Source organism: Microcaecilia unicolor, chromosome 5, assembly GCF_901765095.1.
Source record: "Microcaecilia unicolor chromosome 5, aMicUni1.1, whole genome shotgun sequence".
NCBI lineage: Eukaryota > Metazoa > Chordata > Amphibia > Gymnophiona > Siphonopidae > Microcaecilia > Microcaecilia unicolor.
This window is the reverse complement of record NC_044035.1, coordinates 235,884,570-235,903,753: the sequence shown is the minus strand read 5'-3', so window position 1 is coordinate 235,903,753 and position 19,184 is coordinate 235,884,570. Positions and strand designations below refer to the sequence as shown.

Sequence of the window (19,184 nt, the reverse complement as noted above, 5' to 3'; positions counted from 1 at the left end):
ACCTGGGGTGACTCTGAAAGGAGCCCTTGGGGGCAGGCCCGGCAGAACTGGGACCTGGACTGGCTCTGAAAAGAGACCTTGGGGGTAGGCCCAGTGGAACCGGGACCTGGGATGAAGCAGGACCAGGCAGAGACAAGGCTGGAAATGGGGTAGGGCTAGAGTCGAGGCAAGGCAGATGACACAGCAAGCTGAAGACGACAGGTTAGAGGTCAGGTGGGCTGGAAACAGAGTAGGGCTGGAGGCAAGGAGAGGTGGGTGGCAAGGCAGGCTGGCACCAAGGCAAGGCAGGCTAGAGACACAGCAAGCAACCCATTGTGAAGGCCCTGAGGAGAGGCGAGGACTTCCTTAAAGTACTTCCTGGACAGGAAATGGGGGTGTACCTTTGGGTGCTTGAACTGCTGCTGCTGCCCCTTTAAGAGCCGCTCTCCATCGTATGTGCCTAAGGAGGCCAGCACAGAGAAAGCAGCATATATGCACCATCAGGCTGAAAAGGAGTGACGGGGTGCCAGCACCAGCCATGCAGATGGCCTGCCCGGGCTGAAAAGCCGCCACCGCCATTGAAAATGCCACGGAGCCTGGCCCCTTGAAGCAGGAGGTAAGTTGGGGCCACGGGCACGGCGGTAGCCCTGACAAAATGTTATTGTCCATTTTATAGAATTTTCATGTTTTTTAGTGTGTGGTTTGGGCAGAGCAGGGTCATAGTTGTAATGTATGTATGTATGTTATTAAAAACATGCATCCTTACATAGAATGCATGCAGATAATTCCACCTGCCTCAAAGCAGGTATCAATATGTGGTTTTATGACTCTGATGCCAATAGGAAAAGCATGACCAGTGCCTGTTTAATAGTTCTCAGCCTAGTTCTCAATTACCCTTTGCCAGTTTAGTTTTTGAGATATGCACTTTGATATATTTCTGCGGTCACCTTCAGCTGCCTGGATGAATATGTGTCAGCTGGCTCACAGTTATAAAGAAAGGGAAAGGGAATGGAATTTGATATACTGCCTTTCTGCGATTACAATCAAAGCAGTTTACATAGTATATACCAGTATTTATTTTGTACCTAGGGCAAGGGAGGGTTAAGTGACTTACCCAGAGTCACAAATAGCTGCAGTGGGAATCAAACCCAGTTCCCCAAGTTCTCAAGCTGCTGCATTAACACTAGGCTACTCTTCCAAAGAACAGTTGTGCTATAAAGCTGATACAAACTAGGACTAGCTTAGCCCATCCCCACTTAGAACAACCTTATATACCCTCAGCCACCCAATGGTGGCAGCAGAGATGTTTCAAGTCTTCATTTGTAAGCTTGGTGGGATCCTGTTTAAGCGATTCATATTATATCACTCTAAATTAGTATTACTGTTATTTCATTCTAGATCTGTTTTTAAAAATTCCTAATTTGAAGCACGCTAGGCTTTCTGAAATCTTGCCAGTTCAACAGGAAAAGCAGAACATCTGATCCCAAAGCATTTTGACAATGAAATTGTGTCCCCACTTCTTCAGAATACATTTATTCCTCCAAAAATTAATATGCCCAGCAATTCATAGTCAGCTGGTTAAGGCCAGCTTCAGTCAGGGTACACACAGTTCTGGGAAATCACTGGGTATGACAGTGGTTGCTTTCTCTTGATTGAAACTCTATTAAACAAGAAATGAATCTTGCAAGTAAATAGGTTTGTCTTATTGTATGTGACCACACTGGTGGGCGTTGGGGAAAATGCTAGAAGCAAAACCAAGACATTCTGTGGAAATAACAATTCTAGAAATTCTTCGAAGAGTGAAGACAAGGGCATTAAAGCAATAGTCTAAAGGAAGATTCACTTCAACAGGAAAAGAACTGGCTGAAGTCTGATTGTTGGTGGATGGTAATCAATATTAGCTTTTTCCACTCAGGTTACTAACATTTGCATCTTCACTAAGAATCTATTGGCCTTCTCGTAGTTTACGTTCAGTGGAAAAGAGGTTACTGGATGTACCTTCATTAAGCAGGTGAGGCTCAATAGAGTTTGATCAGCTATGGTGCAGATTGAAGGGTCTTAATTATGGCATACAGTACCTAAAGATTTATGTAATAGACTAAATTCTATAAATGGCGCCAAAAAAATCAGTGCTGAAAAATGTGATTAGCACTATTCTATAAATGGCGCTTAAACTTAGGAGCTGTTTATAGAATAGCACTTAGCACCAGGAACTGCGACTACATTTAGGCGCAACCATTTACACCAATAAAACCTTGGTGTAAATCCCCATTCCTAAATAAGGCGTGGATCTCCATTATTCTATAACAACGCGCATAAATTGTGAGAACATCCATGACCCTCTCATGGCCGTGCCCCTTTTTGGACCCGCACATAAAATTTAGGCCGGATCCCACCCCTAAATTTACATGCGTAAATTTTAATTAAATCTAATTAGCACCAATAATTGCTTGTTAAAGCCAATTATCGGCGCTAATTGGCTTGTTATTCAATTAAGTTGGGCATGCAAATTGGTCGTGTGCCCAAATTTGCGCATGCAATTTTTATAGAATTTGTGGAAATATGACTTCAATTCTACAATTTAGTAAACATTTGAAGACTTGTTTATTTTCCTTAGCCTTTTAAGTGCCTTTGTAGTTTTGAAATAACTTTTGGGTTTTAATTGTTATTGTCTTAATAATTTTATTATATTTTGTCCGTTTATGGTTTTATTTGATACAATGTATATATATTACATATGTACTCCACCTAGAACTAGAGGACAGAGTGGATTATAAAAAAATTTAAATAAATAAAGTAGTAAGTGAGTGCCAGAGGGCTTCATGTCATCAGCCAGCAGACAGGCTTGGGTGTGTCTGATAATGTTTAGGGATGTAACATCCTGTGTTCCTTAGGAAAACAAGAACAAATTCACTATTCCCTTCAAGCTAGGTGGTCAGTGCTTGGTAAGTCCCAGAACTACACATGAGTGACTCAGACCACTGGTATTTTTATTTTCACACTAGTTTGTTGGGAACATGAGCTGGTCCAGCTCCCTCTATCAGAAGGAAAAACAAATACATATGGAAATAACCAACAGAAAGGGAAGAAAGGACACAACAAAACCAGACACCAAGAAAACAGGCAACTAATAAAAATTAACACATCAATGTCCCGAATTGAACCTTACCAATCAATCCAAATGGGATACGTAAACGCCAGATCAGTAGTAAATAAAACAGAGACTATAACAGACTGGATCACTACCAGGGCCGTGCCTAGGGTCTCTGGCGCCCCCCTGCAGACTATTAGTTGGCACCCCCCCCCCCCCCCGTGAAAATGATCAGGCCCCCCCCCCCCCCCCCCCGCTGAAAATGATCGCTCACCACTTGCCACACTGACAGGAATTGTCAGCAATATTCTTAGAAACAAATTGCTATACATTGCAAAATAAGATAGCAGATGTAAATTCTCAAAGTGGACATATTCCAAACGCTAAAATGAAAATAAAATGATTTTTTTCTACCTTTGTTGTCTGGTGACTTTCTTTTTCCGATCATGCTGGCCCAGTATCTGAGTCTGCTGCTATCTGTCCTCTTAACTCCATTTCCAGGGCTTCCTTTCCATTTATTTCTTTACTTTCCCCCTTTCTTCTTCATTTCTTGCTCTATATCCATTTCCAGCAATTTCTTCTCTCTCCCTGGGTCCTGTCCTCCCATCCATGTCCATCCTTGTCCCTCTCTGCCCTTCCCTCCTCCATCCATAGCCAGCAATCCTCCTCTCTCCCCTCCCCTCCATTTCCAGCAAATTGTCCTCTCTCTGGGCCCCCATGTCCATCCTTGTCCCTCTCTGCCCTTCCTTCCTCCATCCATAGCCAGCAATCCTCCTCCCCTCCCCTCCCCTCCATTTCCAGCAATTTGTCCTCTCCCTGGGCCCCCATGTCCATCCTTGTCCCTCTCTGCCCTTCCCTCCTCCATCCATAGCCAGCAATCCTCCTCTTTCCCCTCCCCTCCATTTCCAGCAAATTGTCCTCTCCCTGGGCCCCCATGTCCATCCTTGTCCCTCTGTGCCCTTCCCTCCTCTATCCATAGCCAGCAATCCTCCTCTCTCCCCTCCCCTCCATTTCCAGCAAATTGTCCTCTCCCTGGGTCCCCATGTCCATCCTTGTCCCTCTCTGCCCTTCCCTGCTGCATCCATAGCTAGCAATCCTCCTCTCTCCCCTCCCCTTCCAGCAATTTGTCCTCTCCCTGGGCCCTGCTGCTGCCCTCCCATCCATGCCTCTCTGCCCTCCCATCCATGCCCTCCCATCCATGCCTGTCTCTCTGCCCTCCCATCCATGCCTCTCTGCTCTTTCCTCCGCGCCCTGGGGCCTTTAAATCTTTTACTTCCGGTCGCAGCAGCGTCAGTGAAAGCGGAGCGCTGCCGACGTCTCCCTTCCCTTCGCGCTCTTGGTTCCCTCAGTGTCCGCCTTCTTCTGACGTCAGAAGAAGGCGGGACACTGAGGGAACCAATGAGTGCAAGGGAAGGGAGATGTCGGCAGTGCTTTCACTAACGCTGCTGCGACCGAGGTAAAAGATTTAAAGTCCTCGGCGGCGCGGGGCGAGGGTAAGCACCGCGGCGGTGCCCTCCAGAGGTGGGCGCCCCCCTGCGGCGCTTACCCCGCTTACCGCATCGGCACGGCCCTGATCACTACAGACAATCGACCTCCTATTCATCACTGAAACCTGGATCCATGACCTCAAAGACTCCATAATCTTAAATTTATTCCAACCAGGATACAAAATCACCCACTGGACAAGAAACGGAAAAAGAGGAGGAGGAATAGCCATAATATACAAATCCGAGTTCACCATCACAACCACAGCTGAATCCATTCTGCCACAACTTGAAATCGCCTCAGTAAAAATTAATCACCCAAATTTGCAGGAACACCTTAACGCAGTCCTACTCTACAGACCACCAGGCAACTGGCAAGATTCCCAAACACACTTTATGGACTTTATCTCAAACACATGTGTCTCTACCTCAAACCTTATCATAATAGGAGACATCAACCAGCACTTTGAAGATCTCACCTCAACAAGCACCCAAGAATGCAAAGAATTCTTACAACTATGGGATCTGCATGGACCAAACACGCAACCAACTCGCACTAGAGGACACACACTAGACATTATCACATACAAATTCGATCCTGACTCAAACCTTATACTAACAGATACAAAATGGACACCTGCACCGTGGTCAGACCAATATAAAGCAAACATCTCCCTCCAATGGTGAACGAAAGACTTACTTAACAAACAAGAATGAAAAACCAACACCACGAGAGGAAAAATAGACCCGGTAACATTCTGGCAACAGATCTACCACAACGGATGGACAATTAAGGCAGACACAAACCAATTTGTCCTAGAATGGGACGATAGATGCAGATTAATATTAGACCATATTGCCCCAATTCAAACTAGAACCTCACACAGAAAGAACTCAATACCATAGTTCAATGAAGAACTGAAAAAACTTAAAACGCAAGTTAGAAGGTTAGAACGTGTGTGGAATAAAAAGAAAGACGACCCCACACTTAACACTTGGAAACAACTTCAAAGAAAATATAAGTATACCATAAGACAAACTAAAAGATCATACTACGAAACCAAAATTGGACCAAACTACAAGGACACACATAAACTCTTCCAACTCGTGAATCAACTACTAGATATCACACCAGTCACAACTAACAGCAAAGATACACCAGGAGCAGACAATCTTGCGAGATACTTCAATGAGAAAATCGTAAAACTACAACTCAAAATACTGTCAGCACCATCGTTTACGCCGATCTCCTTGACTGTCTAGATCCAGACCCTGGTATATACCCAGCAGACAGAACCTGGACCAACTTTGAGATAATATCGGAGGATCTCCTCTCCCAAACGCTCAAAAGATTCGCCAAATCTTATTGCAAATTAGACGTATGCCCAAATAACCTTATGACATCTGCCCCTCAACAATTTATAACAGACCTAACGAATCATTTGAACTATATGTTACAAAATGGACTCTTCCCGAAGGAGAAAGGAAACATTCTACTCAACCCCATACCCAAAGACGCAAAGAAAAGTGCTAGTGAACTAACCAACTACAGACCAGTAGCATCCATTCCCTTAATAACCAAACTAACGGAAGGAATGGTGACCAAACAACTCACAAATTATTTAAACAAATTCTCAATACTACACGACTCCCAGTCAGGATTTTGGTCTAACCACAGCAGTGGCCTAGCCAGAAGTCAATTTTTGGGTGGGCCAACAGGTTGGATGGGTGGGCACTAGACAGTGGTGTGCTGGTAAATGTTTAACAACAGGCTCTCTCCCCGGTCCACCTCTGCGCCCCCCCCCCCCCCCGTCCACCTGTGCACCTCCCCTCAAAATTGCAGAGCTGGCTATAGCCGGGGAGAGAGCCTGGGGGGTGGGGGAGGCAATGCATTACTCTCTCCAGGAAAAAAAACATTAAATGATCCCAGGTTCCAATCTCATTCATGTTTAATGTGGGATAAAATGCCATAAATAAGTAATAAATAAATATAAACTTTTAATGTTGAGCACCTGATTCTCAAAGTGGACATGTTCCAATCATTATAATGAAAATAAAATGATTTTTTTTTCTACCTTTGCTGTCTGGTGACTTTGTTTTTCTGATCATACTGGCCCAGTATCTGATTCTGCTGCTATCTGTCCTCTTTACTCCGTTTCCAGGGCTTCCTTTCCATTTATTTCTTTACTTTCCGCCTTTCTTCTTCATTTCTTGCTCTGGGTCCTCCGCAGACTTGACTGTCCAGTGGATCCAGCTTCTGCCTATTTTCTTCATCCATGTGCAATTTTCTCCTCTCTTCCTTTTCCCTCATCTCATCTCCTTCCTCACTCTTCCCTCCCCTCCATCCATGTCCAGCATTCCTTCTCTCTCCTCCATCCATATCCAGCAGCCTCCTCTCTCCTGCCCTTCCCTCCATCCATCCATGTCCAGCAACCCTCCTCTGCCCCCTGCCCTCCCCTCCATCCACCCATGTCCAGCAACCTTCATCTCTCCTCTTCCCTCCCCTCCATCCACCCATGTCCAGCAACTCTCCTCTCCTCTCCATCCATCCCCAGCAATTCTCTTCTCTCCCCTGCCCCTATCCATCCATCCCCAGCAATTCTGTGCTTGCCCCTGTTCCCTCCATCCATCCCCAGAAATTCTCCTCTCTCCCCTGCCCCCCACCTCCATCCATCCCCAGCAATTCTCCTCTCTCCCCTACCCCCCCACCTCCATCCATCCATCCATCATCCCCAGCAATTCTCCTCTCTCCCCTGCCCCCCACTCCATCCAACCATCCCCAGCAATTCTCCTCTCTCCCCTGCCCCCCACTCCATCCATCCATCCCCAGCAATTCTCCTCTCTCCCCTGCCCCCACCTCCATCCATCCATCCATCCATCCATCGCCAGCAATTCTCCTCTCTTCCCTGACCCCCACCTCCATCCATCATCCCCAGCAATTCTCCTCTCTCCCCTGACCCCCACCTCCATCCATCCATCCATCCTCAGAAATTCTCCTCTCTCCCTTGCCCCCCACCTCCATCCATCATCCCCAGCAATTCTCCTCTCTCCCTTGCCCCCCACCTCCATCCATCATCTCCAGCAATTCTCCTCTCTCCCCTGACCCCCACCTCCATCCATCATCCCCAGCAATTCTCCTTTCTCCCCTGACCCCCACCTCCATCCCGTGACTCTCCTCTCTCCCATCCATGTGTCCAGCGATTCTCCTTCACCCCATGCATCCTTCCCTCCCATTCCACCTGCCCGCCCTCTCTCTGACGGCAGCGCTTCCCAGACGCTGCCTACTGCCGCCATGATCTACCTCCGAGTCCTCCCTCTGTCTCACTCTCAACAGCAGCGGTAGCGATTCAAACACGCTACCTCCTGCTTCTAACCCGGAAGCGTCTCCTCTGCAGAAGAGACACTTCCGGGTTAGAAGCAGGAGGCAGCGTGTTTGAATCGCGATGCTACCGCTGCTGTTGAGACTGAGAGTGAGACAGAGGGAGGAAGTAGATCGTGGCGGCGGTAGGCAGCGTCTGGAAAGCGCTGCCGTCAGAGAGGAGGCAGTTGCAGGATCAGTGCTGCCTGCTCCCTCCGCTCCGCTGCTGGGTGGGTCTGAACCCAAACTGGGTGGGCCTAGGCCCATCCAGGCCCACCCGTGGCTACGCCCCTGAACCACAGTACTGAAACAGTACTAGTTACTCTTATGACTAAATTCAAATGTCACGTTTACTGGGAAGAAAGTCTTAGGCTGGAAACCCAGCTGGTAGGGTGATCTTGCCGAGCTCATGGCCTTTGCATTCTGTCACGTTTACTAAACAGGCAAGGTTCAAAAGGCAGGAAACCAGCAGATGCAGAATCAGGTCCAGAAGTGCACAAGCACCCACGTACCAGGGCCTAAGACGATGCAAAGGCAAGGGCTGAAAGTAACAAAATGGCTAATAAGCCCAGCAGCACCTGGAACTCAGATGCTGCAATCACCAGGCAGCTACGGGTGCTGTGCAGGCTCAAACAACACAAGCAAACCTGGCAGCCTGGAAGATCCGGACCGGACTGAGCCGAAATCTGGAACGGGTGATGGTCCATAGCAGCCACCCGTTCTGGCCACCAGAGGACGAGGAAAGCACAGATGTAACAGTACCCCCTCCTCAAGTCCTCCCCTACCTCCACGGGGAATTCAGGTCTCCACGGGTAGCAATGATGGAATCTATGGAGGAGCCTCAAAACATGACCAGGGGTAGCTTGGCTGGAGCGTGAACCAGAGTCAAGACTGGCATCCGGACAGGCATCAGCGCCGGCCCTCGGACCGCTCTCAGGACTAGACCTCGAAGCAGACTCAGGCACATGGCTGGAACTCAGTGCAGACTCAGGAACATCTTGGCTGGAACTCAGGACAGGCTCAGAAGCTTGAATGGAACTCAGAGCAGACTCCAGCGCTTGGCAGGATCTCAGAGCAGACTCAGGCTCATCTGGGCTGAAACTCAAAACAGACTCAGGCTCTGGGCAGGGACTCAGAGCAGGCTCAAGCTCTTGGTTGGAATTCAGTGCAGACTCTGGAACATCTTGGCTGGAACTCAGGGCAGACTCAGGAACAACTTGGCTGGAACTCACACCCGGAGTGAACTCAGCATCATCTGGGCTGGAACTCGAACTCAGCAAAGGCTCGGCTAGGAGTGTCACTTGAACGGGAATCAAAGGCTCAGTTGGAAGCGCCACTCGAACTGTACTCAGAGGCTTGACTGGAAGCATCACTTGGACTGGCATCGGAGGCTCGGTTCGAAGTGCGACTCGGACTGAACTCCGAGGCTTGAGTGGGAGCGTCACTTGACTGAGGATGGGAGGCTCAGTTCGAAGCACCACCCGCACTGGCTCGGTTAGCAGTGTCACTCGGGCTGGACTCCGAGGCTTGAGTGGAAGCACCACTTGAACTGAGATTGGAAGCTCGGTTAGACGCATCCCGTGGACTGGACTCCGAGGCTTGAGTGGGAGCGCCACTTGACCGAGGATTGGAGGCTCAGTTCGAAGCACCACCCGAACTGGAATTGGAGGTTCGGTTAGCAGCGTCACTCAGGCTGGACTCCGAGGCTTGAGTGGAAGCACCACTTGAACTGGGATTGGAGGCTCGGTTAGATGCCTCCCGTGGACTGGACTCCGAGCTTGGCTGGAACTGACATCAGAATCCAGAACTGGACTGGAACCAGGCAGCCACCTTCTTTCAGCGTGGGCTTCAGGAGTATCCCGCTGGCCTGGATCTGAGAGAAGTCTGAAGCGGTACAAGAAGAGCTTGGTAGAAGGATCAATAGAAGAGATTGGGTTTCCAGAGACAACAGGACCCCAGAAACGCTTTCTCTCTGCTGCAGCTTCAGGAGTCTTCTCCAGGGCTGGGTCAGACAAAAGTTTAATGCGGTAATCCCGGAGCGTCAGAAAAGGATCAAGATCAAAAATTGGGTTGGAGCTGGGGTCCGAGCCGGAATCAGGAGCTGCACCGAGGCTGGAACCCGGATTGCCAACAGGGAAGAAAGTCTTAGGCTGGAAACCCAGCTGGTAGGGTGATCTTGCCGAGCTCATGGCCTTTGCATTCTGTCACGTTTACTAAACAGGAACTGGGTTTGTGAGCCCTTGGACCACTGCCGAGGAGCGGCAGTAGCAGGCAAAACCACCCCACACCAGAAGCAAGGCAGAACAGACGTACCGGCAAATCCAGGCTAGGTCTCTAGGCAGTCAGCCAGCAAGCAAGCAGAAGACAGGTCCAGACAAAGGGTCAAAAGGCAGGCGGCAAGCAAAGCAAAGTCCAGGTCCAGACAAAGGGTCAAAAGGCAGGCAGCAAGCAAAGCAAAGTCCAGGTCCAGGCAAAGGTTCAAAAGGCAGGCGGCAAGCAAAGCAAAGTCCAAGTCCAGGCAAAGGTTCAAAAGGCAGGTGGCAAGCAAAGCAAAGTCCAGGATCAGGCAAGGTTCAAAAGGCAGGAAACCAGCAAACGCAGAATCAGGTCCAGACAAAGTCTCTCAGGCAGAAGTGCACAAGCACCCACGTACCAGGGCCTAAGACGATGCAAAGGCAAGGGCTGAAAGTAACAAAATGGCTAATAAGCCCAGCAGCACCTGGAACTCAGCTGCTGCAATCACCAGGCAGCTATGGGTGCTGTGCAGGCTCAAACAACACAAGCAAACCTGGCAGCCTGGAAGATCCGGACCGGACTGAGCCGAAATCTGGAACGGGTGATGGTCCATAGCAGACACCCGTTCTGGCCACCAGAGGGCGAGGAAAGCACAGACGTAACATCAAACTATTGATCGCAACTGGCAAGAACATATTACTCCTACAATTTGACATGTCCAGCGCCTTCGACATGGTTGATCATGGAATACTACTAAATATCCTAGAGTACTTCGGAATTGGAGGCAACGTTCTCACTTGGTTCAAGGGGTTCCTAACCACACGATCATACCAAGTGACATCTAATTCGACCACATCAGCCACATGGATACCTGAATGCTGAGTTCCACAAGGATCCCCCCCTCTCACCGACCTTATTCAACTTAATGATGATACCCTTGGCCAAACTACTATCAAACCAAAACCTCAACCCATACATATACGCAGACGACATAACGATCTACATCCCATTTAAACAAGATTTAAAGGAAATTTCCAATGACATCAACCAGACTCTACATATCATGCACTCATGGGCGGATGCATTCCAGTTGAAACTCAATGCAGAAAAAAACCCAATGCCTAATACTCACCTCTCAACATAACATGAACAAATTCACCACCATCAACACACCAAAACTGAAACTTCCAATTTCGGACACATTAAAAATTCTTGGAGTTACCATTGATCGTCACCTAACACTTGAGAATCACGTGAAAAACACAACCAAGAAGATGTTCCATTCAATGTAGAAATTAAAAAGAGTAAGACCTTTCTTCCCAAGGACCGTCTTCCGTAACCTGGTACAATCAATGGTACTCAGCCATCTAGACTATTGCAACGCACTCTATTCTGGCTGCAAAGAGCAAATAATCAAGAAACTTCAGACAGCACACAACACAGCAGCTAGACTCATATTCGGTAAAACAAAATATGAAAGTGCTAAACCCCTACGAGAAAAGCTACACTGGCTACCACTCAAAGAACGCATCACGTTCAAAATATGTACCCTAGTTCACAAAATCATTCACGGAGATGCCCCAGCCTACCTGTCAGACCTGATAGACCTACCACCCAGGAACGCTACAAAATCATCCCGCACATTCCTCAATCTTCACTTCCCCAACTGCAAAGGTCTACAATACAAACTAACGCATGCGTCAACCTTTTCCTACTTGAGCACACAATTCTGGAACGCGCTGCCGCGCAACTTAAAAACGATCTACTAACTAATTAACTTCCGCAAACTACTGAAGACTTATCTCTTTAACAAGGTATACCACAAAGATTAACAAATGTGAACTCCTACACATATATCCAGAATTGCCTTACGATGTTTGCTTGTTATACTACTATCATGCTTTATCATTATCATGTTACCCAAGATCCTTATGCAATACTAAATGTCTATTCTCTTATGTATTTCCACTATTCATGATGTAACATAAGCCACATTGAGCCTGCAAAGAGGTGGGAAAATGTGGGCTACAAATGCAATAAATAATAAAATAAAATAAAATAAACAGGAATGATTGGCAAGACTGGATGGATCAATTGCTCCTTTTACGATCTGCTACACATAAAGACAGCACCAGAAGAGTTTTAAAACTTATGTCTAAAGGGCTATTTTGTAAAGGGAATAATTTATTCTTACCTTCAGGATTTGGGTGAGACAGCACAAATATTCTTCAACCCCAAGGCCCTATATTCTCTTTCTGTCTCCCTGTCCTGGTATTCAGTTGATGTATACTTACCGAAATGAAGGAAATCCAGTCCTGGCTTTCACTGACTAAACACACATGGGTCAGTATTCAAAAGGACTTATAACTATAGGGGGCAATTCTAAAACATGGCACCTATACTTATGCGTCACTCGCATGTGTAAAAATACAGAACACTCTACAGCTCATGTTCTTTCTGGTTTATCCAGATATGCAGAGAGAACAAAGTGGGAATGACCAAACGGGTGAACTAGGAGTTTATCAAAAGATGTCCGTTATTGAGCAATGATTCACATACGTTCAACAAAATCAGTTGTAGACAGGCAACGGGACTCAACACAGGCCATGTTTCGGGAGTCCTAGTTGGATTGTCTTAAATGTTTGCAAAGTTGTGAAAGAATTTTGCTGAGTGAGTTATACCATAGGGGCACAATCTGTTGCTCTGGAAAGACGTGTTTCTGTGCTAATGATTGTTCAGATTGTGTCCATATAGTAATAGCTCACTCAGCAAAATTCTTTCACAATGTTGCAAACATATATGACAAGGGATGTGTGTTCATTTTGGATGAAAGGTTAAAAAAAAACAATGAATGAGGGTAGTTTTGGTTTGCTTATCTTAAACAAACTGAATGACCAAGAAGATAGAATGAACCAAATCCTCATTCATTCCATTTATTCTTGGCAACAGTATAGCCAGGGGGCCAGAAAACTTGGAGACACTTTGGGAGGGAAACGATTTCAGCCATTTTGGGAGAGAAGAAAGGTAGTATCACAGTGTATTTCACCAAGCAACCAAACAGGTTCCAACCACACAGGTTTCCAGTAAAGCAGGGAAATAAAGCAGGCTTCCAAATAAATCAGGCTTCCAATAAAGCAGGTGAATAAAGCAGGCTTCCAAATAAGTCAGGCTTCCAAATATATCAGGCTTTCAATAGAGCAGGTTAATAAAGCAGGTTTCCAAATACATCAAGCTTTCAATAAAGCAGGTTTCCAAATATATCAGGCTTCCAATAAAGCAGGTTACTCTCCCTCCAACACCCTTCCAAACCCTCAAGAGCCATCCCTGCCTTGGAACTCTCCCACTCCATAGAGGCTTCTCCCCCCTCCTCGGATTCCTCTCCCCTATGATCTACCCCTCCTTCCATATAATCCATCCAATCATCTTCTTCCCTCTCCATGGGCCCCTCTCTATTCCAGCTGGGCCGCATGGTATATTGATTATGTATCCATGGGAACTGAGCTTCTTCCCTCCACCCCCCCTAGCGGGGGACGAAATTATAGGCTCAGCCTGACTATCCCCCTGGCTCCCTCTGCTGGAGCTGGGAATCCATTCCCTTGTTTCCAGATTACTCTCTGCCTCCCTTCTTGCAATGGCTTCTGGTACTTGTATTTCAGGGTCTAAATGCTTCATCCTAGCCCCCCTGGCAGTAGCCTTGTCACACACCCCCTCCCTCAAGAAATTGCAACCCTCGGAAGACCACAGAGGACTCTCCCGAGGGTCTGCAATTCGGGACAGGGCGTCTGCATTTCCATGGAGCTTCCCTGCCCAGTGCTGCACTGTGAAGGAAAAAGCCTGCAAGGATAAATACCACCTCGTAAGGCGGCTGTTCTGACCGCGCTTCTGCTGCAACCATTTTAACGGGGCATGATCCATTATGAGCAGAAAAGGTCGTCCCTGGAGGTAATACTTTAAAGTCTCCATGGCCCACTTAACGGCTAGGCACTCCCTTTCTATCACCAATTAGTGCTGTTCTGCGGGCGTCAGTTTCTTACTCAGAAACAGCACTGGGTGTTCCTCCTGCTCAAACTCCTGGGACAAGACAGCCCCCAGCCCTGTTTCAGAGGCATCGGTTTGTAAAAGGAAGGGCCTCCCAAAATCTACACCCCTCAAGACGGGTTCTTGAAATAAGATGTGTCGTAGTGTGTCGAAGGCTGCCCTCCCCTATGTCTCTCATATCAAAGTATTGGGGTGGGTCCTCTTTAACATATCTGTCAAGGGGCTGGAGATCTCCGCAAAGTTAGGGATGAAACGTCTATAGTACCCCACGAGTCCCAGAAAGCTACGCCTTATTTCCATCATCATCTCAATACGAAGACAGCACATCTCAGTTTCACCTAAATACTCTTCACATGCATGTCCATTCATTTTTTCATATTTCATCCAGATATCACAAAGATACAAACAGCAAGAACCTCAACTATTATCTCTTTGTTAAACACTTCTACTACTTGATAACTGAAGTTTGTGACAGCTGTTATTGGCTTGATAATAAAAATCGTTTGACCTAGCCACTGTCTGCAATTGTGATGAGATCTGGAAAATGGCTGGTGGACGGCTCCACCTTGCTGGGAAGCAGTGGACCCTTTTCACAACATAGACAAACATGGTTTAATGGGACAGTCTTGCCTCACCAATTTGCTTCATTTCTTTGAAGGCGTGAAAAAAACATATTGATAAAGGTGAACCAGTTGATGTAGTGGATCTAGATTTTTAGAAACCTTTTGACAAAGCACCTCATGAGAGAAACAATGTCTTTCTGTGGATTAAGAATTGGCTATTGGACAGAAAACAAAGGGTAGGGTTAAATGGCCATTTTTCTTGGTGGAGAAGGGTGAATAGTGGAGTGCTTCAGGGATCTGTACTGGGACTGATGTTCGGTGCTATTTAACATATTTATAAATGATGTTGAAATCAGAATGACTAGTGAGGTGATTAAATTTGCAGATGATATGAAGCTGTTCAAAGTTGCCAAAATGCATACAGATTGTGAAAAATTGCAGGAAGACTTTAAGAAACTGGAAGACTGTGCATCCAAATGACAGATGAAATTGAATGTAGACAAATACAAAGTGATGTACATTGGGAAAAATAATCCGAATCTGACTTCTCCTTTCTCACGACTTGTAAACTGACTGCAGATCTTGGCAGCATCCTGCAGCAATTAATTCTCTGATGTGGAACCATGCTTCACAGGAAACGGCATTCTCCCATCCAATTCATAGAGGCTACCATCCACATTGATGAATACTATGAACTGGAAGTTCACATCATCTTCTACCTGACGTTGCCCTTCCTGGGCTACTGCGTCATGGACTGCCTGAATAGCCTCATTCTTTTCAAGATGGGAAGCCCTTTCTTCAGAAGATTGCTTGTTTCTGCCAAAAAAACGTTTCAGGATAGAGCTGTCACCAAGCTCCAGTTTGTTATTGGCTACTGCATGTATAATACCAACAGTCCTACAGGAGCTGCCAATTGTCTGCTTCATGAAGTAAATTTTAGGACTTATTTCTTGCCCTTTAAGTTCTGTTTCTCTCTGAAACGTTCATGCTGTTGAGTCAAAGGGAAGAGCAGCAGTAAGGCGATGGCACAGAACACAGCGATTCGTGTTCCAGCCCCAGCACGTCCACGAAGCGCCAACCGTCTGTCACCCCGAGCTTGGTGAGCACTTTATTCAGGATCTCAGGGTTGATTCACATTGCTTTCCACTGCATTTTAGCAACTTAAAGGGCGGGATCCACGTCAATTGCTACAGCGTGTCCACCACACCAGACTCCACTAAAGAAAAGTGAAAGCCTACCTTTTTTTTCCTTTCAGCAGGTCCCCTTTAAGAATCTGCCTGGATTCTCTACCCTTTAGTTCCCCCTTCCTTAACTGGCTCCTTATCCAGCCTTGGCCTCCCTAGGTACAGCTTACCTGAGGTGCCTGCTGGTCTGCGCCTTAATAAAGGGAACCAAGGTCCTCTGTCCCACAACTCATCTCCGTGGATCACGCTTCAGGTCCCATCTGGGATAGTGCCATTCTGAAAAGGGTTCACTGCTTCCCAGATTTCACTACAATTGCAGACAGTGGCTAGGTCAAGCGATTTTTATTATCAAGCCAATAACAGCTGTCACAAACTTCAGTACATAGGTTATCCCCAAACAAACAGGTTTCAACCACATAGGTTTCCAGTAAAGCAGGGAAATAAAGCAGGCTTCCAAATAAACCAGGCTTCCAATAAAGCAGGTAAATGAAGCAGGTTTTCAAATACATCAGGCTTTCAATAAAGCAGGTAAATAAAGCAGGTTTCCAAATATATCAGGTTTCCAATAAAGCAGGTTACTCTCACCTCCAACATCCTTCCAAACCCTCAGGAGCTGGCCATCCCTGCCTTGGAACTCTCCCACTCCATAGAGGCTTCTCCCCCCTCCTGGGATTCCTCTCCCCTCTGATCTACCCATCCTTCCATATAATCCATATAATCATCTTCTTCCCTCTCCATGGGCCCCTCTCTATTCCAGCTGGGCCGCATGGTATATTGATTGTGTATCCAGGAGAACTGAGTTCTTTCCTCTGCCTCCCCCTAGTGGGGGACAAAATTATAGGCTCAGCCTGACTATCCCCCTGGCTCCCTCTGCTGGAGCTGGGAATCCATTCCCTTGTTTCCAGATTACTCTCTGCCTCCCTCCTTGCAATGGCTTCTGGTACTTGTATTTCAGGGTCTAAATGCTTCATCCTAGCCCCCATGGCAGTAGCCTTGTCACAACGTGTTCTGTAATTTTATTCTTTATAATAGTTTGGCTGGCACTGAAATCAGGCTTACCAGTCTGTAATTTCCTGGATCACCCTTTTTATTTTATTTTGTTTGATTTCTATTGATAACCTTAAGAGTGGACTAACACGGTTACCACACTCCTCTACTGGATCACCCTGGAACCCTTTTTAAAAATCAGCATCAAGGTGGCCTCCCTCCAATCTTCAGGTTCTATGGATGATGTTAACGACAAGTTACAGATCACTAGCAGCAGATCAGCAATTTCATGTTTGAGTTCTTTCAATACCCTGGGGTGTATACCATCTGGCACAGGTGATTTATCTCTCTTTAACTTGTCAATTTGGCTCAGCACATCTTTCATGTTCGCAGAGATTTCTTTCATTTCCTCTGCATCGTCAACTCTGAAAACCATTTCCGGTACAGGTAGATCTCTTACATCTTCTTCCATAAAGACCAAAGCAAAGAATTCATTCAATCTCTCCACTGTGGCCTTGTCCTCCTTGAGTGCTCCTTTTGCTCCTTCCTGATCTAACGGTCCTACGGATTCCCTTGGAGGCTAGCTACGCTTCCATGAAAATATTTAAATACACAAAACCAATCATAACTTCAGATAGAGCAACCTCTCCCCACTTGCTATCACTATTTTTTAAATGTAAAAATGCTGCATAAAATGCTGAAAAACAAGAAAAGAAACTTTTAAAATTATGTGTTCCAGGCAGCCATTTTGTATGCATTTCAATAACTCCAATGATGTCATCAGAAAGGGAAAGGGCTAAAGAGTCATACAAATGTATTGGAACATTTCAAAAATGCATATTAAAAACCAATTCTCATTGAAAAACAATTAACAAATTATTCAATGAAAAATTGCTATTAAAGGTGGTCATGCCTATGAAACATTCAATAAATACATAAATAATAATGTATCTAAAAAGCACAAATTAATAAAATCATAAATACAGAACCTAATAAAATCAGAATACAAAACAATCTTACTAAAACTATACAACATAAATACTGAATAGATGACTGACCATTAAATATGTGTTATGGAACTGTATGCATGCCTTCTTTTTGCTGAAGGTGCATATGTTCCATTTATTACAATTGGATCATAAAATTACAGAAAATCTAACTCCATGTTAAGACTATTAGGTGACGTGGAGGGGCATTTTCAATATGATGTCTAAGTCCGACTTTGGACGTTTTGCAAAAATATCCAAAATCTGAATAGGAAAGAAGGTCATTTTCAAAAAAGAAAAACGTCTACCTTTTTTTCCAAAAATACTGTTTTGAACAAGGTTTTGTGATTTGGACGTTTTGTTATTTTGGTCCATTAAAAAAACAAAAAACGGCCATGTGCAAGACACACAAAATCAAGCCATTGGGATGTAGGAGGAGCCAGCATTTTTAGTACACTGGTCCCCCAGACATCCCAGGAAAGCAATGGGGCACCCTATGGAGCACTGCTGTGGACTTCATAAAATGCTCCCAGGTACACATCTCACCATTGCTCCCTTATCTTGTCTGCTGAGCCCCCCAAAACCCATTACCCCAACTGTACACCACTACCATAGCCCTTACGGGTGAAGGGGGCACCTATATGTGTGTACAGTGGGTTTCTGGTGGGCTCATTATAGAGAAAGAAATGACAGGATTTAGCAGTCTGTTGAATATGTGCAGAGAAAGGAGAGAGAGGAGTCGAAGATGACCCCAAGGTTACGAGCTGATGATAAAGGGAGGATGAAAGTGTTGTCCACAGAGATAAATTGGGGAAGAGGAGAGGTTGGTTTAGGGGGATAGATAAGAAGCTCAGTCTTGGACATGTTTAGTTTCAGATGGTGGTGAGACATCCAGACAGCAGTGTCAAACAGGAAGGCTGATACTTTACATCTAACTTCCAATGCTTATGTTGCTTCTTATTTTCTTCATTTGGGTTCTTTTTCTATTTTCAAAGGATAATCTTTTGGCTATAATAGCCTCTTTTACTTCACCTTTTAACCATGCTGGCTGTCGTTTTCTCTTTTTTTTTTCCATCTTTGCAAATATGTGGAGTGCATCTGGCCTTATTTTTTCTTTCCAGTGTTGGGCTTTTAATCACATTATCAGTGTCATGTTTGATCCTTATCAGTTTCTTGCTTCTATCCCTAATTACATTATACCTTGTTTTATTTTTTTTCCTATGCCAGGAATATATAGAATGATATTTATAATCTAGCTTGTCTCTTTTGAACTTTTCAT

General features: G+C 45.8%; 1 pseudogene; it reads right to left on the bottom strand.

The window, feature by feature from the left end:
- Nucleotides 1-9,600: 9,600 nt before the first annotated feature.
- Nucleotides 9,601-15,879, bottom strand: LOC115471324 (annotated as a pseudogene).
- Nucleotides 15,880-19,184: the final 3,305 nt, after the last annotated feature.